Raw genomic sequence first — 21,285 nt, forward strand, 5'->3', positions numbered from 1 at the left:
TGAGTTAGTCGGTCTCAGGCCTGGGTGGCATGGTTTTTCCTCCCGGAAACTCAGGTTTTTCGTCCAGCAAATAGAAAATTGACTAGAGAACATACGCAATTTAAAGACTATACACGGAGCAATATGGCTTTAGTCGCTGATGCTCCTAGAAAACGACTACAACAATAAAAATAAGTTCATAAGTTCTCTAATGCTGATGTAAAAAAGGACACAGTATAGTTACGAGCAAACATTGCAGTAAGAGTGTGGTTTATGGACATTTACCAGATGCCATGAAAACAAAATAGTTGTCGGGATGCCATACGGTAAGACCTAACATATGATATTTTGGAACTTTCTCACTGTCCCAGACTTTCATCTAGAATATTATATACTCAATGGCAAAAAAATTGGAAATTTTATTATCTAGTAGGATTCACCAAAGAGGACTAGGCAGGCTTATGTGCCTTATTACGGGAAAAAAATAGAACATAATCATATAAGATCTGTTTTTAAGTTGTCTTTTCTCTCAGTGTCCGCATTACTTTTGGCAACACAGTGCAATTTATCTGACAGATTTATTTATAGAAGGAGGACAACAGCGTCATGCTCTCAAAAATACTCGGGAAACCACACAAGCGAAACAGATTCATGTGTAAACCAGAAGTAGTTATTAAATGTAAATGATATCATATACACCAGTAGCAGCGAGTATTAGACAATCGTCACTGTGTGCTACTGTAATCCGCTTTAAATTTTCAAAGACAATGTCAACTGGCATTCTGAGAAAATGGAAGAATGTGGGAGTTACGACAGTTCCACAAACTGCTACAGAGAAGGATTGGCAGTCCTTGAAAAGGACTCAATCCTTCAAAGTAATCTCTTCAGAAGTCAAAAATTCAGGCATCAAACGGGTCATTAATGGACACTTTTGACCCATTTGTGGGTCATAAGTAGGTGTCCACTAATTCCGGTTATGCTTAAATCTGCCACTGATTGTTTGCTACCACTGTGCGATTCCGTGGGAAGGGCTCCGTGCTCAAAAGAAAAAAGGTCAAGAATTTTTGAGCAAATTATTAGCTACCTTTATCATTAGCTCACAATGTATCATTGTGAGGTTGGGTCCTGGTTCTTTATTGGCTGAAAAATTCTTAACCCTTTTCCTTTTGGGTCCCCTCCCCCTGCGAATTCAGAGCCCTGGTGCATGCGAACCACCTGCACTTTTAGGATAATGCACCACGGTCGCTCGCTACTGTGAATATATCGCATTTCCAGAATGATCACTGTTATTAAAAGGTCAAAATTTTTTTTGAGTGTTTTAAATTAAACAGGGCATTTTTTAATTTAAAGTACTCAAATGAACAAAATCGTGGTGAGACTCATGTTGGGTCTGTTAAGAAACAACTCAGTTTATTTAGTTCACTAATGTTTCTAATTCAACGAGTTAAATCTTCTCCTTCCCTTTAAAATTTCGGAAGAATGTTCGAGAAATATTATCCTTTCCCTCTCTCACGAATAAAATTTTTGATTACGTCTGATTTAAAAAAAAAACTATTATTTTTTTACAGGTACAAATATTGTAGTGCCATCTGGTATTCGATACTGCTACTCGAATGGAAATAATTATGACACTCAAATATAGCACTAAAATGAAATCAAAAGGTCATTTTTCTCTAAATTTAAAAACACCACAATGAACGAAAAAAATAATCGAAATTCAGAACAGAATAACTGAAGAAAACGTCGGTATAAATATCTAATTTGATCATTAAAAACACCAGCGATGTGACATCACATTTCATTTCTAATTATGCGTGCCAGATGGCGCTAGCGTCTCTTCAGAACTGGCACAGTGAGTAGTGAGTGTTCTGTAGTCATCCTTGATACTTTCCTTCCTATAAGTGGCCTTGTGGAAATAACTGGAGGGGGGAAGGGAAATGGGGTCATGCAGACGTAGAAACTTGAACTTCGTCTAGCATCCCGTCTTGTGTCTCCATCGAGAGGTAGCTGACGCCAGAGTGGGAATTGAATGACTTATATTAGTGATCTCCTGTAATGGCGGCTTCACCGGTGAACCTCCATGGCATGGCTTTTACGCCGGAACGCACTATGGTGCACGTGCGGGCACAGATTCGCAGGGAATTGTGTGAAAACGGGAGAAAGTCGACATGGATAATGTCCAAGTGCCGAGTTTTCTCACACATTGAATATGTTTGCCATTTGTGACCTGCCAAGTCCTCCTGTGTGCTTTGCCAACACTAAGGAGGGATATTCCTTACTTGATCGAACGGTAAGCTGTATTTTTAACACTTTAATCCCTCCGCGAGTGATATTTAACCCTTTATTTTGTACGTTTATAATCGGCGAAGGTCTTGCATCTCTCTTGTTAGACTGAAGGGTGGATGGTGTCTTTTTTCTTTCTCATGGCGTCCTAAGCATTGCGGGGATGAGAAGTGAGTGGTGAAAAATATCTCGTGCGATCTCTCAGGTATAGGGAAGGAGAAGATTGAACTGTTTGAGGTTGAAATTTAGAATTAAGGGTGCAGTTGGTTATGGATTTTTCATTGGAGATTTTCTTCTTCAGGACTGTGACCACTGACAATAATATACATATTGCAACCAGTGAAAGTATACACCAAAATTTATGGACAGCATGGTTTCGTGTGTTTCGATCCCCTGACGAAGACCTATGACTCATTTTCGGGAGTAGACATTTAGTAAATCTTTAATTGGATGTTTCTATCTTTACATAAAGATCGTGCCGAAGAAAAAGCATTACCCATCACATCTCGAATAATAGTGGCCAAATTTCTATTTATACTGGTCCAATTCCAATACAGCCACATAGGATCAAAGGAGTTACCAGGGGCGTCCAACCATTTTTTTTTTTTCTTGCTAGGTCAGAAAACAGATAAAATTATGAAGACTTCAAGAACAATTCCATAACGTAATTACTTTTCGAAATATAATTTTTTTATTATTATTTGAACTTTTAATGCTTTTTTTTAACATTTAATAATTACAAAACAATAATATTACATTACAGATGTGATGTAATAAAATTACAAATTTTATTATATCACATCTAATAAAATATATTGTGATATATAAATAAAATTGAGGTCCTTTCCAGTCCAGGACCTATAAAGCCCAATCCTGCATATGACGATGAATTACACCTCCTCGAGGAATCAGATTGATAACGTGTGAAAAAGAGATAAGCCAATAAAATGTATCAAGGTGAAATAAAACACCATCCTATAATCGGGTGTTTATTGTAAATTTAGGGTCCGGATTAACCTAATTAGTTAATCCCATGTGATTCAAAGTGTTTATTTTCTTATTGATTATCAATAAAGGATCACTTACCTATGTATATCCGAATCATTAAAATGCATATGAAAATATCTTAAGTTCTCAGGGCCGGCTGGTTTAAAAATATTGCCCCGGATAATTGAATCGTAATTCGATTCAAGAACAATTCCATAACGTAATTACTTTTCGAAATATAATTTTTTTATTATTATTTGAACTTTTAATGCTTTTTTTTAACATTTAATAATTACAAAACAATAATATTACATTACAGATGTGATGTAATAAAATTACAAATTTTATTATATCACATCTAATAAAATATATTGTGATATATAAATAAAATTGAGGTCCTTTCCAGTCCAGGACCTATAAAGCCCAATCCTGCATATGACGATGAATTACACCTCCTCGAGGAATCAGATTGATAACGTGTGAAAAAGAGATAAGCCAATAAAATGTATCAAGGTGAAATAAAACACCATCCTATAATCGGGTGTTTATTGTAAATTTAGGGTCCGGATTAACCTAATTAGTTAATCCCATGTGATTCAAAGTGTTTATTTTCTTATTGATTATCAATAAAGGATCACTTACCTATGTATATCCGAATCATTAAAATGCATATGAAAATATCTTAAGTTCTCAGGGCCGGCTGGTTTAAAAATATTGCCCCGGATAATTGAATCGTAATTCGATATAAATTTACTTAACTTGTATGCATTAATAGAAATTTAAGGAAAAACTTGTTCACATGGCTGAGCGTGTCCACCACTGCCATTGTCACCTAATTTGGAATTGTACCGAAATCGGTACAAACCCAGATTTGCCACCTAATTTGGAATTGTACCGAAATCGGTACAAACACAGATTAGGCTGCACTCACATCACATAATAAGAAACACTTCGTGGGCTGTACAGTTGGTAGTATCACCGTCCTCCCCACACCGGGTGGAAAAGATCTGAGTTTGAGTTCCGTCGAAGATGGGAGGAATATTTGTGGGCCTTTTTCACAAAGTTGCTGAGTTAATCGGTCTCAGGTACACTTGAATGGCTACTTTATTCATTAGATACATCTGTTTATTCATTAGATAAACCTGAAATCGTGCGGTCCTCTCCATGATGTCTAAGACTTTTGCTAGTAGGGAGAAGGACGTCGTTCTCTCTGTATACGAGATGGTGGTTGAATCTCATTTGGAGTTGTCGAACATTGGAATAAGTTGCCGCCCAACGTGGTAGAGGTCATGAATCTGGCTAAGTTAAAAGCAGGTTTGAATGGTTATCTTGTGGAAAAGGGAAAAATATAGATATTATTTTTATTTTTTTTAGCTGATGTAGAATCATTTAACCTCGGAGAATAATGTATATTCCTTTCAATCTATTTGATTATAATCGCTATCCTACCACACCCTGTGGAACAGGCCTAGGTTTGAATGCCTGTCAATGGAAGAAACTTTTTTTTTTTTTTTTTTTTACCCACACCGTTTGCTGAGTCAGGTGATCTTTCCCTAGAGTTGCACGATTTTCATCCTGCAAAAGTAATCGACCACAGAATACACATAATTACAAATGCCGTACACTCGCATCTCGTGCCCTTTGTTTCCTTGGCGAAATTTATAAAAAAAATCTACCTCATCTTCCCGTAAGTTAAAATTGAAGTGGACATTGTATCATCTTCCTGGGCCCAGCTCATCTCTGTTCAACCGATGAATGCTGGTATAAATGAATATCTTTAGCGTGTTGCAGATACTCAGTAAAACTCCAAAGAAAGAAAAACGGTCCCTGTGTACCCCACAGGGCATACTACACCACACGAACGTTTATTTTAAAGTACTATTGTAAATATACGCCTCTCCTTATCTTAAGCTAATTCCTTTCTCGAGAGTCTAGTGACATCTTGTCTAATGTATCCAATAAACAGTTGACTGATGATGACCATCCGTTTCTTTTTAGACAGTCACGCCATCTGGTGGAGTACAAATCTTCCTTCTCTGAACTACTTAATGTAATTTTTTTTATTATTAAAGTTTGTATTATTGTCTGTAAATTGAGAACATCTTATCTTCTGTTTTGAAGAGATGCTTTGAAGTTCTTGAGTGCTGTTCAAATTGTCCCTCTACTTCTTTATTTGAAAAGTTTTAGTTCAAGTTGCTCAATAGCTGTTTTAGTCTTCTGCGTTTGGGTTTTCTTACGATTGCAAAAAGCGGATCGTTGATTATTCGAAGTATTTAGGGATTGGCTAGTTCGCATAATCGGTCTTGGCTCCATATTCAACAAACCACCAGTTCTCGATTGGTTCTATTGAAAAGCCCCATTTTAAGGAATGGTACTAATTTTTCTACCGAACAGCAGGACATGCTGTCCTCAATGGGGAGTGATGTCTAACAAACGCCAACCATTATCCAAAAGTAGAGATAATAGTTGTTTACAGTGACGGGTGCATCTAAGATAGTTCAATGTAGTGTCTTTAAGTGTATTACAGGGTGGTTCTCCAGTAGCAATTCAAGAGTGTACGTGGACAAATCGTTACTGTGAAAGAATGAAAACTTTCCACGATTATCCTTTCCGAGGAGAAGCTGGTTTTCACAGATTAAAAGGATCTTGGAAGAAAAACTTCATCAGAGCGAATCTGTGTAAGATAGTCGATGTAGCCGGAAAAATTGGATATACATTGCTTCCAAATAAATGATTATTGTGTACCCTGTATGCCCAAAATGTGAAAACATCCTTGGCTTAGAAGAGGTTAGCGAAATCCATTTGTAGAATAGCATGACATACTATCCATCAAACTTCCTGCAGTTACTACTGCAGAAAGTTTGATTGTGAATTCCAGCAATTATTATTTTGTTTTTTTGGAATATATGTCTCATGGGCTGTCCATATACTGTAGCTGAAGCATTGGATATTATGCTTACTGACATGCGCAGAAACGAAATTTTTTCTGTTCGCGCATAAATAGTGCTTTTTTCTGTAAATCATTAATGTTTGCTAACGTGCCTTAAATGAAGTACTCTGCGCACATTAATTACCTTTTTTTTTATGAACAGCATAATTATTGGCATTTTAATCGATGGATTTTAGCTGCATCTGAAATTCACTGTAGTTATTTACAGTATTTTAAGGAGCAGACCATGTCTGCTAAATAAACTGTCCGCAATCCACCTTATGATGGTGGCTGCCCCACTAACCGCCTTCCCTCAAGAGTAAAGTGCGCAGCGAAAACGCTGCGGAGTTTAGTCTACGCGCGACCCTAGCCCTATCAAATTTTCGTGTACCCCTCGTCGCGAAGGGCGGTTTGTCTGTTGTGAGGGGGTGAAAAACCTCACGACCACGGTTTGAGACCGCCAAACTCAATGCTGAATGGAAAATTCCCATAAGGGCAGCAGCTGGAATCGAAACTCGAACAGCTATTCAGGAAGCCGGCAACGCTGCCACAAGGCCACCGTGGTCCCGTATGCTATGGCTTTAATTTCGGTATTTCACATCACATTTCTTACCAGTCACGTGGGTAGTGTGATGTGTTGCTAAACTTCCGTTACTTTCCATTGTTAGGTGTCGCTATAGACGTTTTCACATAAAAAAAAAAAAAGTTGAGTTAATGGAAGTATAGCGTGTACAGAAGAAGAAAAGCTAAAGAGGAGAGTATCGGAGGATGTAGGAGAAGACAACCATTTCAACGGGGTGGATTTCCACCTTAAAGCGAGCAAGGGAAAGGGAGCCCTCGAGAGGGTGGAAAAAAAGTCACATGCCAAGGCGTGTGGGATCACCATTTAGCTGTGATCCTACCCAGCCGCAGCAGTAGAAATCCTATCCTGAGGATCAGGGTTAGCATCTCACCCTAGAGGGCTAGGGTCTGCAGAGTAGAGAGAGTAGTGTCTAGCAGGCAAAGTAAGGTTAAGGATGTTCTGTCCTTTGTGAGAGGAAGTCTCCGTTTGGTGAAGAGGACCTGTGTTTCCTCGTTAATAAATAGGTATTCGTGACTCCGGGGTAGGTCGTGGATTGCAGTGATGAGGGCACTGCAAGAGATTGTCGTTCTACTCTTCCGGGTATCCTCTGATCACGTATAGTCACCCTTTCATTTCATGATAACATGCGACAATAACACCTTTCAACTCACACGCTCATACGTCTTCCTTATAGGTCTGAGGGACTTGTTTACCAGGGAAGGTTCAAGGATTTATGAAAACAGGGATCTTCGCATAGATTTTGGAAGGCAGTGTAAGTTATAGGTCTGCCTGTACCATCATCAATATAAAAAATTTGGTATATGGAGATTTACTCTGATATATTTATCAAGTTATTTTATGCTGATTGGATTCTAAAAACGAAATGTCTGACATAAGTTGTTTCAGATTTTTTTTCAATATGGCTGACCAGGACGATAACCTTTCTATGGCCTTATATTTTAATAAAACTCGGGACATGTGTTTGGTGACGAAGATATTCCAGTACTACGATGGTCAATACAAATAGACTGATAGCTCGAGATGTCTGTACTGCACAAAATACCCTTTGTTCAAAACTTCCGGAATGTTGGCCAGCATTCAGAATGAAGCCCGCTTAGTAAATTCGCACACGCGCAATACACAACTTAATTTTGGTTGAGTACCAAAACATTATCTTTAGGGTTGGAATATTTGAGAGAATGCACAAAACTGGACCAACACAACTCGCGTGTATTTCCGGATAATATAAACGAACTTTTGAGATCTGAATCGGTGCAACCCAAGTTTTACCTGTGCCTTTGGCTACTGTTCAAAAATACTGTTAAATATAGTTAAAGTGCCATCACGTGACTTGAACAGTTACTGTTAAGGGAACAGCTACTGAAGTTACTGGAGCACAAATATTCGGGATGGGGGGATTTCCCCGGTTGTAAACAGTCTGGCGTTCAGCTACATGTAAAATTCTTCTACTAAATGCTACTTGTTTCTCCCATTTCAAGTGGCAGCTGGTGGCACGTGAATTCCTTTCATTTATAATTCTTCAAAGCTGTCCTCGCATGACAATTTGTTGAAGGTCAACTATCTGGGAGAGATGATGCAACACGACTTCAGATGACAACACTCATTGGCAAATGACCTAAGTGGAGGCCATAGAATGAACGACAGATTCCCTAATTTTAAACTCAATTCGCTTATTAACCCTACGCCTAAATGTGCTTCTACTTAGTTCTAAAATGTGGTTGCTGCTTGCATTGGAAGGAAAGCAAAATGGCATTTGAGATGACCTAGAAAAGACCCGTAATTAACCCAAATTACAGGAACAAAGAAGTCATTACCCTACATGATCTACCATTTCGACTTTTAAAGACAGTGAAATTATAGTAATTAAGGTTTAGGACAAATTTTTGAACAACACTAGTCCAAAGGTTAGGCAGCAAACAAAAATATCATGCTGACTGCTCAGTGTAATACTTTTAAAAAGTATTACACTGAGCAGTCACTTTTTACGTACACCTACCTAAAAAGTACAATTTTTTTTCAGCCTCCTTTGGCTGGATGCTAATTGATTGATTCATGAAAAGGGTAGTGTACCTAATAAAGGGACCACTCGGTGTTTAAACGTGCGAGTACGATTTGTTGTAACCCAAAGTACACTAATATTTGGGGGAGGTTCAAAATGAGATTAAATTTGAGGTTAAAATTAGGGACCCAAGTCAATCTATACGCGTTGGTCCAACAGTGTAGCCCTCGTGGTAGCACGGTAGAATCGCCATCTTCCCCACACTGGGTGGAAAAGACCCGAGTTTGAGTCCCATCGGTGACATGAGGAATTTTTATGGCCTTTTGTAGCTTATATTACACGTGTGCTCACAGTTAGACATTTTTCAAAGTCTGGAAGATCACGTGTTTTCCCCATTCCGGATTGAGATTACTGCAGTCAAACAGCCTGCAGCAATATAAAGACTGCACAGGCTGTCTTAATGCAAAGGTTCGATTTGCCTTTTTGCTGGCCGAAAATCCTAAGTTTCTGGGAGAAAAAAGCCGTGCTAACCTCACCTGAGACCAACTACCTCAGCCACATTGTGAAAAATATCCGATAAAATTCCTCACGTCATCGACGGGACTCGAACTCGGGTCTTTCCCACCCAGTGTAGGGAGGACGGTGATTATACCAACTGTGCTACCCACGAGGGTTACCTCCAAGAGATTTATTAGATTCAGGAAACCTTTTGAATGGACTTTGTGGTCAGATAATGTTGATTTGCACAGCAGTGCATTATAATTAGTGTTTACCACTATTACAAATTTGCATAATTTTTATTTAGGCATTCTTTTATAACTTTTGAGTTAAAAGAAGTGAATTCCATCTTAAACCAAAATGCAGTATTCTAGGAAGTGTTTACATTTTGAGAACGTTCGTGGAATAATATAAAATGGAAAGTTGATGAGAGCGAAAAAAATGTTTTCAAGTATTTTCGAATTGGTGAAACGTTTGGAAAACATGAAATAGAAGGTAAGTAAAAGCGATCAAAATATTCTTGTTTGTTGAGATGGGTCAGGAACCACATTAGTTTAGTGTTTTCCAGTGTTTAATTCGTGTCCCAACGTTTGCCTGAGAATGAATTCGTAATATACCCCGTACAACCCTCAGGTAGCCTTTTGTTTTTATTTTGAAAACTTTTGTTTTATAATGATTGTTGGTTATTTTTGGGATTTATACTCACTGGCCAGAAGATCGGAAACATTTTGCAATTGGCGTCAAGAAATAATTAAAAGTATGATAGGTTTTCACATGATATGATTACAAGATCTTTGATGGAGGAAAACAAATGGTCTTACTGATTTTCAGAAAGGTGTTATTGTTGGAGCACATTTAGCAAGAGCCACAATTGAGAAAACGAAAGAAATTACTGGTGTGTCGAAAGCGACCATCTCAAAAATATACAATGAGTGGAAGATGAAAGAAGAATATAAAACGTGCATAGAATAGGTCTAGTGCACAGCAAATGACTGAAAAACTTAATTTAAGTAAAGGAAGATCCATTTCCAACCGAGTTGGAAGAATGAAGCAGGAGTTAAAGAATCTAGGATTTGATACCCGTATACGAAATCGAAAGATTCGCTTGGAGTGGTGCCACCAACGCTAACACTCCACTTTAGAACAGTGGAAAATGACTTACGAGTCTCGATTTACACCTTTATGTACCATTGGGATGGTAAAAGTATGACGTGAGCCTCATGAAGCCTGCATCCAGACTGTGGTGTCCACCACTCCAGTGGCTGGAGGTGATATCACGTTATAGGAGTTTGTTCTTTGGTACGGACTGGGTCCGCTCATACCGTTAGGCTTTCATTGAATATCCTACTCTCGTATTGGACCAACTTCACCCTGTAGTGTTTCATTTTTACCCGGATCGAGATCGATTCTTTCAAGACAACCACGCAACTGTTCTTCGTGCAAAAGGTGTATCTGAATGGTTCGAGGAACCTTCCGAAGATTTCCAAAACTTGGCCGCATAATTCTCCAGATCTGAATCAAAATTGAGAATATCTGGGATATGTTGGAAAGAGCAGTTCGGCTTCGCAGTTCTGTACAGACTACAATATAGCAGCTGTTAGATATCCTGATGGAGGAATGGTGAAATCTGGAGCTAGACTTCGTGGAACACCTAGTGCAATCCATTCTACAACGTGTACGGGCTACAATTCGGGCAAAAGGTGGCTGTACTAGATAATGAATAAAGATTTCTAATTCTTTGGTCAGTGAGTATGTTGGTGTAATGTCAGTTCTAATTGTCAGAACTGTCCAGCTATAACGCAACCACGATAGATTCCAGATGGGTGAATAAATTTTTCACTAAGGAAATCAAATCTCTGTTGTCAAATCTTACTAGCGTATGATCACTAATTAAACTTTAATAATTCTTTTACGATCAGGTAATGCAATCAAGTAATTGTAATTATAGAAATTATAATTAATGTTCAAAATGTCCACCTTATTGGACTGACGCTTGTCATATTCGGGACACCTCTGTGTTCGCAATTTCGTTCTGTTATTGGCTTTCAGTTCCTCCAATGTTTGGGATTTATTTTGTTTGTTTGGGACAGAAATTGTCCGTTGGGCTGACAGGTTGCAAGTAACAACTAGTTTCGTTAGTAGCGTTAACGTTCCTTGTCAAGATTTTGCAATGGAGCAACGAACGAATATCAAATCTTTCTTTAAAGTGGGAAAATCTGCAACAGAAATTGCGCATGAAATGTTAAAAACTGTTTATGCTGATGTGTTTGAATGGTATAAGCAGTTCAAGATGGAAGTGAGTATGAGGACAGAGTTGCTAAAGTCGGGAATGATGGTTGATGAGTTGGATGTGAATAAGGAGACGATTCTTCAAGTCCTGCGTGATGATTTAGGGAAAAGTAAGGTCTGTGCAAAATTTATGGTGCACGGCCTCACGGATAAACAGAAGCAACGAAGAGTGTCATCATGCGAAGACGTCATCCAGACTTATCAAGCAATCCTAATTTCCTCGACTGTATTGTCACTTGGGATGAGCATTGGATGCTTCAGTACGACCCAGAGACGAAGCATCAGAACACGACTGGACTCAAAATCATCACCAAGGCCCAGAGAGTTTCGTTTACAGAAGATCAAGACAAACAGAGGGTTCAGGTAAAAATTCCTTGTGATCCATAAGGAATTGTTACATGAAGGGAGAAATTCAATGCTGTGTTCTACGTACAGGTGCGTGAAACGCTATTGAAGTGCATTCCTTAGTGAGGCCGAAATTTCGAAAGAAAGGCTCTTGTTGCACGGCAATGCCTCCGCCCATCCACACGTCTTGTGAAGACACTTCTGACGAAACATGGCATTGTACAGATCAACTACTCACCCTATCCTTCCGATCTAGTACCAGCGAACTCCTTGTTTCCCAAGGTGAAAACTGACCTCAAAGCAAAGAGATTTCAGGATGTTGAGGACATAAAGATAAAGGTAATCCTCGAAAAAGAACATAATCTTTTTGGACGCCTTAATAAGTGCATGCGATCAGGTGGTGATTACTTTGAATAAAAATGAAACCATTTTTGAGCTCCTTCACTTTGTGTTCTTTTTATTGCACCAGTCCAGGAACTTTATTTCCACACCTCGTATGCTAATATACCGGATAGTCGTCTGTTTCTCATAAAACTATAAATACCTGTTAACCCATAAAGAGGGGTACTTGTAATGCACGGACTTACTCTTTTTACAGTGCACGTTTCGGGTTAACGGACCAGACAGCCACCCTATATGAAGACCTAAAATATCGTTGCATAGCAACGTATTTCGATTAGTCCTCGCAATTAGCATTTGTGTAGCGCCCAGCTTGTGAGGGGCAATGCTCCCGGCGTCGTCTGGGTGGGAAAAAAAGAAAAAGAGAAGCATACAAGCATACGTAACTGACACACTTTGCCTACACATTTTAATCCAAGCCGTTAAACTCTCGTTCGAGTGTGCCTGGAGAGAAAACCAGACTATTAAAAAAAACAAATGCGCAACCCTCTTTATTGATAACGGGAGTTGATAGTGTAAAAACATTCAAAGAAAAATATATTTATTATTGAAAAATTAATTTTATTTGACAATTTAAAAAAATAATAAATTTACAACTTTGACATTTTTTATAAGCACCAAATATTACTTAAGTTACGTTTAATTTACGTTAAGTTAATTAAGCTAAGTCGATTTAGTTCAGATATATACTAGTAGATGGCATTAGTTCAAATATATGCTAACAGATGGCAGTAGTATAGGATCATAATGTTTCTGGTGGGAAGCAATAGAGTTTAGTTCGGGATATCAATCATATTCATTAACACCGGTAATAATTGACTGAATAAAAAAAAATAATTAGGAAAAATAGCGGATATATTTTATAAATTAATTGAATAGAAGTTCATCTTTCGGTGCTGCAAGTAATTACGTGAACTGCGTTAGAAAAGCTGTTGTCATGGTAACGACTGTTGATTTAATGTGGTTAAGGCTAATACTTTTCTCGAAAATCTCAAAACTATTTTCAACGTCAACAAAACACAGCATTATTCCAATAGGAAATCGTTAACGTTGTTATACAACACCCACGTGATTTGTGACGCAAATTCGGGTGTTACACAACTTTTTTTATGTTTGGTATTTGGTGGACAGCAGGTGCAAACGATGTCCATTTACGGATCGATAGAATCAGTCCGCTAATCCCTCCGCCATGTATATTAAAGGGGAATTTGTTAGTTTGTCCCCCAATTAACTTAAATGCACTTAGAGGAATAATTCCAGACGTTCTTTTTAGTTTGTTTCTTAATTAAATGCCGAATAAATTTAAAATTCCAAATGGTTTTTCGGTGTCTCAAGGTAGTCATGGAAACCGTTCTGATCTCTTTGGGAAAAGTTACCATAGCAACAGACTTACCACACCAAATATATTATTCGAAAGGTGTTTACATATCCTTTTCCGAATGTTCAGCCACGTAGGCATATAAAGTATACGAGGTGTGATCAAAAAGTTCGGGGACTGAAGTTATATTTGGGAAATGACGAAACTTACTGACTATTCGAATTACAATGCTTCTGGAAGCATTCCTTTTCGGTATTTTGGGTCCTGTATAGCGTTCTGAACATTTCCTCACCAGTTGAAATATGCACATGAGATTGTGAGTAGCAATCAATTGAATAAATAAATATAAAAATATCCTTGTGCTTGACTACTCGGCTACAGCGACCTTTAAGCTTAGGAAATAAGAAAAAAATCACAAGGAGATAAATCCAAAGACTATGGTGGATGGAACACCACAGTGTTGAGGTACTTTGCAAGAAATTGTGAAAGGAAAGCGCTGAGTGTGCCGGGGCGTTGTCATGATGCAAGTGCCACTTTTTAAAGCCCGCTTTACCAGCTGTTTTCTACAAACAGCATCTCTTAATCGCTATAGAACTTTGTTGTATTCCTGGTTCACTGTTTAACCATGCAGCCAAATTCATAATGAAGAATGCCCTATGAGTCAAAAAAATAGATAAGCATAATCTTCACATATGATCGAGACCGTTTCGATTTTTTTTTTTGAGCTTTGAAATAAGGCATCCATTGAGAAGGGTGAACTTTGTTTCTGGGTCATAGACATTCACCTAGTAAAAACTGGGACACATTGGCGAAATCCTGACATGCAAGAAGACTCACCAAACATGTAACAAACTGAAACTCATTATGACGCTGCAATTTTCAAGATTCAACTCAATCCCCAAACCATTTAATCACACAATGTAATTAATTGTCATGGTAACTTACGTACGGATATTAAGAGCCTATCTTTGTTTTAAAATGTATTGGCGTCCAAATATTTTTGAGTGTTCTTATATACGTCCCAAAAAGAACCCTGGAAATTCTAAAGATTTCAGACAGTTACAATCGATCTTCAGTCTTAAACACTTCTTGTTTTTTTTATATAAACAGAAAACTAGATGTAAATTGATTTAGTTTCCTCTTGCAACAATCTTATTTTCCGATCAGCAATAGGGACGATTTCACCATCTTCAGCATCTCAAGTAGGATGACATGTCAAGTTGAAATATCTTAACGAGAATGGTTTGATGTTTCTTCACATGTCAGAGTTTCTCTACTTGTATCTAATATTATCATCTTAAAGTTTTTAATAAGATAAACGAATCTGCTTGTTCTCAAAATGAAGGAGCAACCTTTGATCTCTGCACTGATAGTTTCTTTCATTAAAATGAATAAGCAAAACGTCTAACGTCTTTGGTAGCTTGACCCGCAACTACTTTCAACCTGTGCTCTCTCAAAGGGATCACTTCAAACGTGATGGGGTATAATATTGCACCACTGAGGAACGTTATGGGTGAGTGCCCCGGTTCAAATTTCTATTTCTGAATAAACCAACAGATGGAAACTCAAGCGTTTCGCAAACGAACTCCGTTTCCCACACTCGTACATTGCAATTCGCAATCTTTCCTGGTTGCCCTAGTGGCTGAGGTAGTGGCTACGCTTCTTTTCTTCTCTTCCGCACAGAAAATTTCCTGTTTTATACACTTTGACCGAGTTGATATTGATGAAGGTATATCAAGCTGAATGCCTAAGTTTGTATGTGTACGAAGATTGACAGGGTGGTTAATGACAGTAATCAGGGTAAGCTACTGTACCAAGATCTAGAAAAATTAGGCAGATGGGCAGAGAAATAGCAGTTGAAGTTTTTAATTTTGAAAAATGCAAGGTACTGCAAGTGAGTAGAAGTAATCCCAGAATGACACACCAATTGAGTGGTTCTACTCTCAGGGTAGTAGAAAATGAAAAAAGACCTGGGGTAATTGCGCAGTCTGACATGAAGTTCTCTGAGCAGTGTAGACAGGCTGCTAGAACAGTTCATGGGGTTCTGTCAATAAATATATTTTATCCATCAGGGACAAGGAATTGATTATCCCATTGTATAAGGCAACGATTAGATTACATCTTGAGTACTGCATACAAGTCTGAAAGCTTCATTTTAAGAAAGATGCATGTTTCTTGGGACGGGTGCAGAGAACAGCAAATAGATGAGTTAAGACCACAAAGGGCTGCTCTTACTACAAAAGAATTCAGTTCTTCAAATTGCAGGTTTGGAAACTGGGCACTTGCGAGGAGACCCGATCGAAAGCTTTAAATGGATTGAGTAAATTTAATGATGGTGGTATTCTTACCCTTTCTCGGACAACACACACAGAGGGTCCACTTATATAATCCCAGTCCTCCCAACACCGCATGGAAAAGATCTGAGTTCGAATCCCGTCAATGAAGCGAGGAATTTTTATGGGACTTTTCTACAACATGGCTGAGGTAATCGGTCTCGGGTGGAGGACAGCATAGTTTTTTCTCCCGGAAACATCCATATTATACTGCGCAATAAGTTGCTGATGCCCCTAAAACCCTACAACAACTTAAATTGAGGGTGGATGACAGCAGGACAGTGTGCAAAAATTGCTTTCAGCAAGAGTAATTGATTGTTGCGCAACTATCCATCTGGTGTTGTGGAAATGAGCAGCTTGAATAAATTTAGGCTCTGATTTTCATCAGTTGATAGGTTTTATTATTTATTCGACAGGTGCTGATAAGATTTATAAAAACGTGTTACTTCCTTAACTTCTGCATTAGAGTGCACTTTACCTATTTCCATACAGCAATGGATATTGAAATTTGACACTACAAATAGCAAATAATTTGGCCCGGTTTGATCTGGGAGATGCGATTTTTCATCCCTAAAATAAACAACAAAAGAAATATTGCAAAATTTTACAGCTTGACGCGTTCCTTTCACAAAATCCAATTTGTAACCTTAATTATAAACTGAAGGTCACAGTTTGCTATTCTGGATTAGTTGATACACCTCAACTTTGACCCAGGAAAACGGTGGTACACCGCCTTATCTGTATATGGGAACTACGTTTCAAAAATGAACTTCGCTATTTTTACCTGACAGGTCACACCTTTTAGTGGTTTTCGTTGATCCAGGCCGAAGTCTGTAAAAGTATCGATTACGCTGTAAGTCAAAGTCCTCGTGCTTCGGTTGCACGTACAGAGAGCACTATTGGGTTAGACCACGCAGTCTTGCTTTGATCACGTTACCCCTACGACAAACTCGCCTTTGACTAAACGATGAGTGCGCGCGCACGCTTTTTTTTTTATTTACACATACGCGAAAGAGTAATTAAAATCTTACATTTAATTTATCTATAATCTTATGGTTCTATAATTGGACAATTTTTGGGTGCATCTCTAATTGGACTGACTGAAACTTCGGAAAATTTACTGGTGTCCATTACTAGTTCCATAATTTAAACAATATTGTCTGTAGGCTAAAAAGGGACTCATCAGAGAACTGTGCCCCATTTGTCAAGGCTCCAAGGGATAAGGATTCTATAAGAATTACCAAAATGATCAATTTGAGAACACATCGCCATTATAGAAGGCAATACAAGATACTCGAAAATATGGTCACATCACATCATTACGGTGTATGATCCCCTCCAAGGTTAGGGGTGTCTATAAAATTCAGTGGCAACAAATCCCATTCTTCCACCTGCACAAAACTTAGCTCAACAAGAAAGTGGCTGTCGGCGTTCAATGCGACTTCCCAAACAAATTCGATCGGATTGAAGTCTGGTGATCATGATGGCCACAACAGTCTCAAGATATCCTTCACCACTTGAGTTCCATGTGCATAGCGTTGTCGCGCATGAAAAGGAAATCTGGGTCAACCGCACCCCTAAAATGGCCCATATAAGGTTCGAGGATCTGCTCTCAGTACCTCTGTGCAGTTACGGTACCCATATCAAAATCAATAAGGGTGCCGCCATCGATCATTATTCCGTCCCACACGAGAACATCGTCTCTACCGTGTCTCTTTCTTTGATGTTGGAAGGTTGGTACCGCATTCCTCGTTGTCTCCAGCTGAAATAACGTCTAGAATCTGTTTGTAGGCTTCAAAGGGAAGCATCAGAGAACAGAACTGTATCCCATTTGTCAGGGCTCCAAGTCACATGATCATGGCACGAGTTTTGATGAGCTCTGCAGTGGTTTGTGGTTAATGGGACGCAAAGCACTGGTTTCCTTTGCTTAGAGTCCGCTTTCTTAAAACAGTCCGGTTGGAAATGTTTTCATCTGTGGCCGTAGCAACCTCAAGGGACAGTTGATGACACGACATCGTAGGGTTCCTTCTTGCTGTTAGAGCCAGACAGGTTTCTTCTGGTTGACATAAACTTCGGGAAACATTGGCCAGCTCTTCTTGTAATGATTCCTCTTTCCTGAAACTTCTTCCATAGTGGGATTACACTGCGTGAATTTGCATGCCACGATGAATATCATGAAAAACATTTTATTCTGTTAATTTTGTCAAGCAGTGTAGTACAAATAGAAAAATATACGTGGAATAAGTGGATTGAACAATTTACATAATAGCAGTATTTTTTAAAATCATCTCATTCTGAAGATATCTTTTTGAGCGAATAAAAAACTGCAACTTAAGCCCTCGTGGATAACACAGTTGGTATAATCACCGTCCTCCTCCAGAAACCTAGGACGTATTGCGCCACCCATGGTCTATATTGTTGATGCATCTACAACCCTACAACTCGTCCAATCAACCAGCAACCATTAAGGAATCCACTGGCATAATAAGCTTTAGTACCCGTCTTCGTTTGTGTCTTTTGTATGTCTGAATTCTATGGAAGCTCTTGAAGATCTTCAGAGTTCGAAAAGTGAACGTGGGTTAAACGTGGACCACGCTGTAAGTATTGCACGCTAACCCTTACCCTGAATTTGGATTTTTCATCCAGAAAAACAGCAACCCAACCGTAGAATGATGCCATTTACAGACATCATATACCGACTCCTATTGGCCTTAATTACCTCGGATTTATCCTAAACAGCCGAAGCATATCTTATCTTAATTGTCGTTTCTAGTTTTATTTTCTAAAGATCTATTTTAATGTCTTTAACACCAAATTTAAATGGAAATGAAAACCTATCTGAAAATTTGAGATTTTAGTGATAAATTTAATAAATACACAAACGAGAAACTTTTCCTCATTTCACGCAGTAGAAAATCCCCTAATAGGAAGCGGAAGTTGTATATCCGTTGTTTGTTGCATTTCCGCTTCCTAGTTCTATACTTAGACTAGGGCGCCGTCTGGTAGCAAACAAAACGCATTATGTTGTGGTGACTAATGAAAATAGTATTGAGTCACGTGTCATCATTAGCAATGATAGGGATTAAGATGTTAATGAATTGGTGCGTGATAAACAGGAAATTTCAGGATTCTGTAATTCCTGACATCAATCAAAGACTGTAGGAAAAAAATTACTGTTCACGTGATCGAGAGAAACGTTCCCTAATTTTTTAAGGAGCAGGATTGCTCTTGAAGAAAACCTTTCTATGGGGAAAGATACGAAATGAATTTAAATTGCAGCGCCAGGGGCAGATATTGTCAAATCACCTTGAGGGGGGGGGCTGCACAAACAGACGAAATTATCAAGGCTACTTAGTGTTTTTTTTAAATGAAGGTTAATAAAGAAAAGTAACTCTGATCGTTAAGGAATGTATTTCAAAAGAAACTGCAGTCAAGGTTGATATACGCACACGCCATCTGGTGATCATTATTTGGCACAGTTTCCCACGTTTTTTTTTTCCTGTTATTTGGAGAGTTCCTTCTCCATTTTCAAGTGCGCAGTCCCCCCCCCCGCCCAGGAAAACATGATATACACTCATGAGCCAAAATATTATGACTACCTAACTAAGAGTGTGTTCGGCTGCTTTTTCTTGTGATAACTACTTTCACCGGACACAGTATCGACTGCACGAGACCCCGGAATGTGTCCTCAGGTATTGTGGACCAGCTGGACAAGGACCTTTTGGAGTTTGGCGAATGATGTCTTCCACCGCATACCACAAATGTTTTCTGAGCAGTGCAGACAGGCTGCCAGAGCAGTTCGTCAATGATATACAGGAATTTTGCTAACAGAGATAAGGAGGTGATTATCCCCTTGTATAAGACAATGATCAGACCACATCTTGAGTACCGCGTACAGGTCTGGAGGCCCCCATTTTAAGAAGGATGTGGAGCTGCTGAAACATTACAGAGAAGGGCAACGAGATTGGTGAGGGGAACAAAAGAGTTGCTTTTACCAAGAGAGGCTTAAGTTCTGCAAATTGCAGCGTTTGGAGACCAGGCACATGTGAGGTGATCTGATTGAGGTGTATAAGGCCTTGATTGGTTTGAGCAAGCTCAATGCTGATGGGATTCTTCCTCTTGCTCAGATTCCGCACCTGAGGGGACATGAATTCAAATTGAAGAAAGACAGTTGTAGAATAGATGTGCAGAAATTTGCCTTTAGCCAGCGGGTAGGTGATTGCTGGAACAACCTTCCATCTGTCGTTGTGGAAGTTGGTGGCTTAAATAAATTCAAGGAGGAACTAGACAAACTTTTGGAGTGAATGGATGGATGAAATGGAAAGTGTTCTTTTTTTTTTTTTTTTTAGGTCCGTTATTGTATAAGCTTGCTTTCTTGCATCCTTTGCCTCTACTAAGGCTAATATTCGATGGGACTGATGTTTGGAATTTGGCCGCCAGGGGAGTACACGAAATCCGTGGAGATGATCCTTGAAACATTCTTGCACAATGCAGGCCTTCTGACACGGGGCAAGGGTTTGTTCAATGTAGAGGAGGAGGACCCAGCGATGGCCATGATACCACAGTCTGGTTTACCTGCTTGCAGTCGAATACACATCCTTCTATCGGCACCACGGAGCTGGAACCGTGATTCATTAGACCAGGTGACTGTTCCAGTTTTCCAATGTCCAATTACCGTGCCCACTGTAGGCAGTGATGTCGATGACGGTCGGCCAACATGAACACGTGACCAAGTCGCCAACTCCGTAGGCCTATCCGCTTGGTGTGTTCGGAAACGTTTCTCTGTGTGCACTCTGGTTATAGCGTGCCGTTAACTGAGGGATTGTAATCCATGTGTTGTCCCGGACAGCAAATGCCAACCGCCGTTCATCTCAACTGTCAACCAGTGGTGCTTGACCCGGAACGTTGGGTGGTTTTGCCACGCTTAAAACCATTCCTGTCGCACCTTCGTTACGGCGGTCTTCGGACAGCTGACATCTGCGGTTGCTAAGATGCTGGCCCCGGCCTGCATTGCGCCTTAAATTATTCCCCGTTCAGAGTCCGTTGGGTCTTGCCCTTTCCCCATTGCACGGGCTTACTATCGATGAATTGATATGCACTACTCGCACCGTCACTATATATGCTGCGCTGGTTGGTGACGTCACTCGGGCTGTGGGATGCTTCAACTCCTGGAGATAGTGATGGCTATAATGTTTTGTCACATGAGTGTTATCTATTCTCAAACGAACATTAATATTTGAAAACGCGAATTTTGAAATAATTTCAGGAATATTTTTTAGAACAGCTAAAATATGTCACTTACGATTCCTTCATCATAATACAATAATCCTTCGAAACTATAGC

At 39.1% G+C, this 21,285-nt stretch overlaps 1 protein-coding gene across 1 annotated transcript in view; it reads left to right on the forward strand.

Moving 5' to 3' along the window:
- Positions 1-1,792: 1,792 nt before the first annotated feature.
- Positions 1,793-21,285, forward strand: part of LOC150078729 (oxidative stress-induced growth inhibitor 1-like) — a 48,369-nt gene continuing 28,876 nt past the window's right edge. The window contains exon 1 of the mRNA XM_090382255.1: positions 1,793-2,269. The gene's annotated coding sequence lies outside the window, so the exon portion shown is untranslated. The remainder of the gene's footprint in view (positions 2,270-21,285) is intronic.

This window comes from Mastigoproctus giganteus, chromosome 10, assembly GCF_048544385.1.
Source record: "Mastigoproctus giganteus isolate SK-2022 chromosome 10, ASM4854438v1, whole genome shotgun sequence".
Classification (NCBI taxonomy): domain Eukaryota; kingdom Metazoa; phylum Arthropoda; class Arachnida; order Uropygi; family Thelyphonidae; genus Mastigoproctus; species Mastigoproctus giganteus.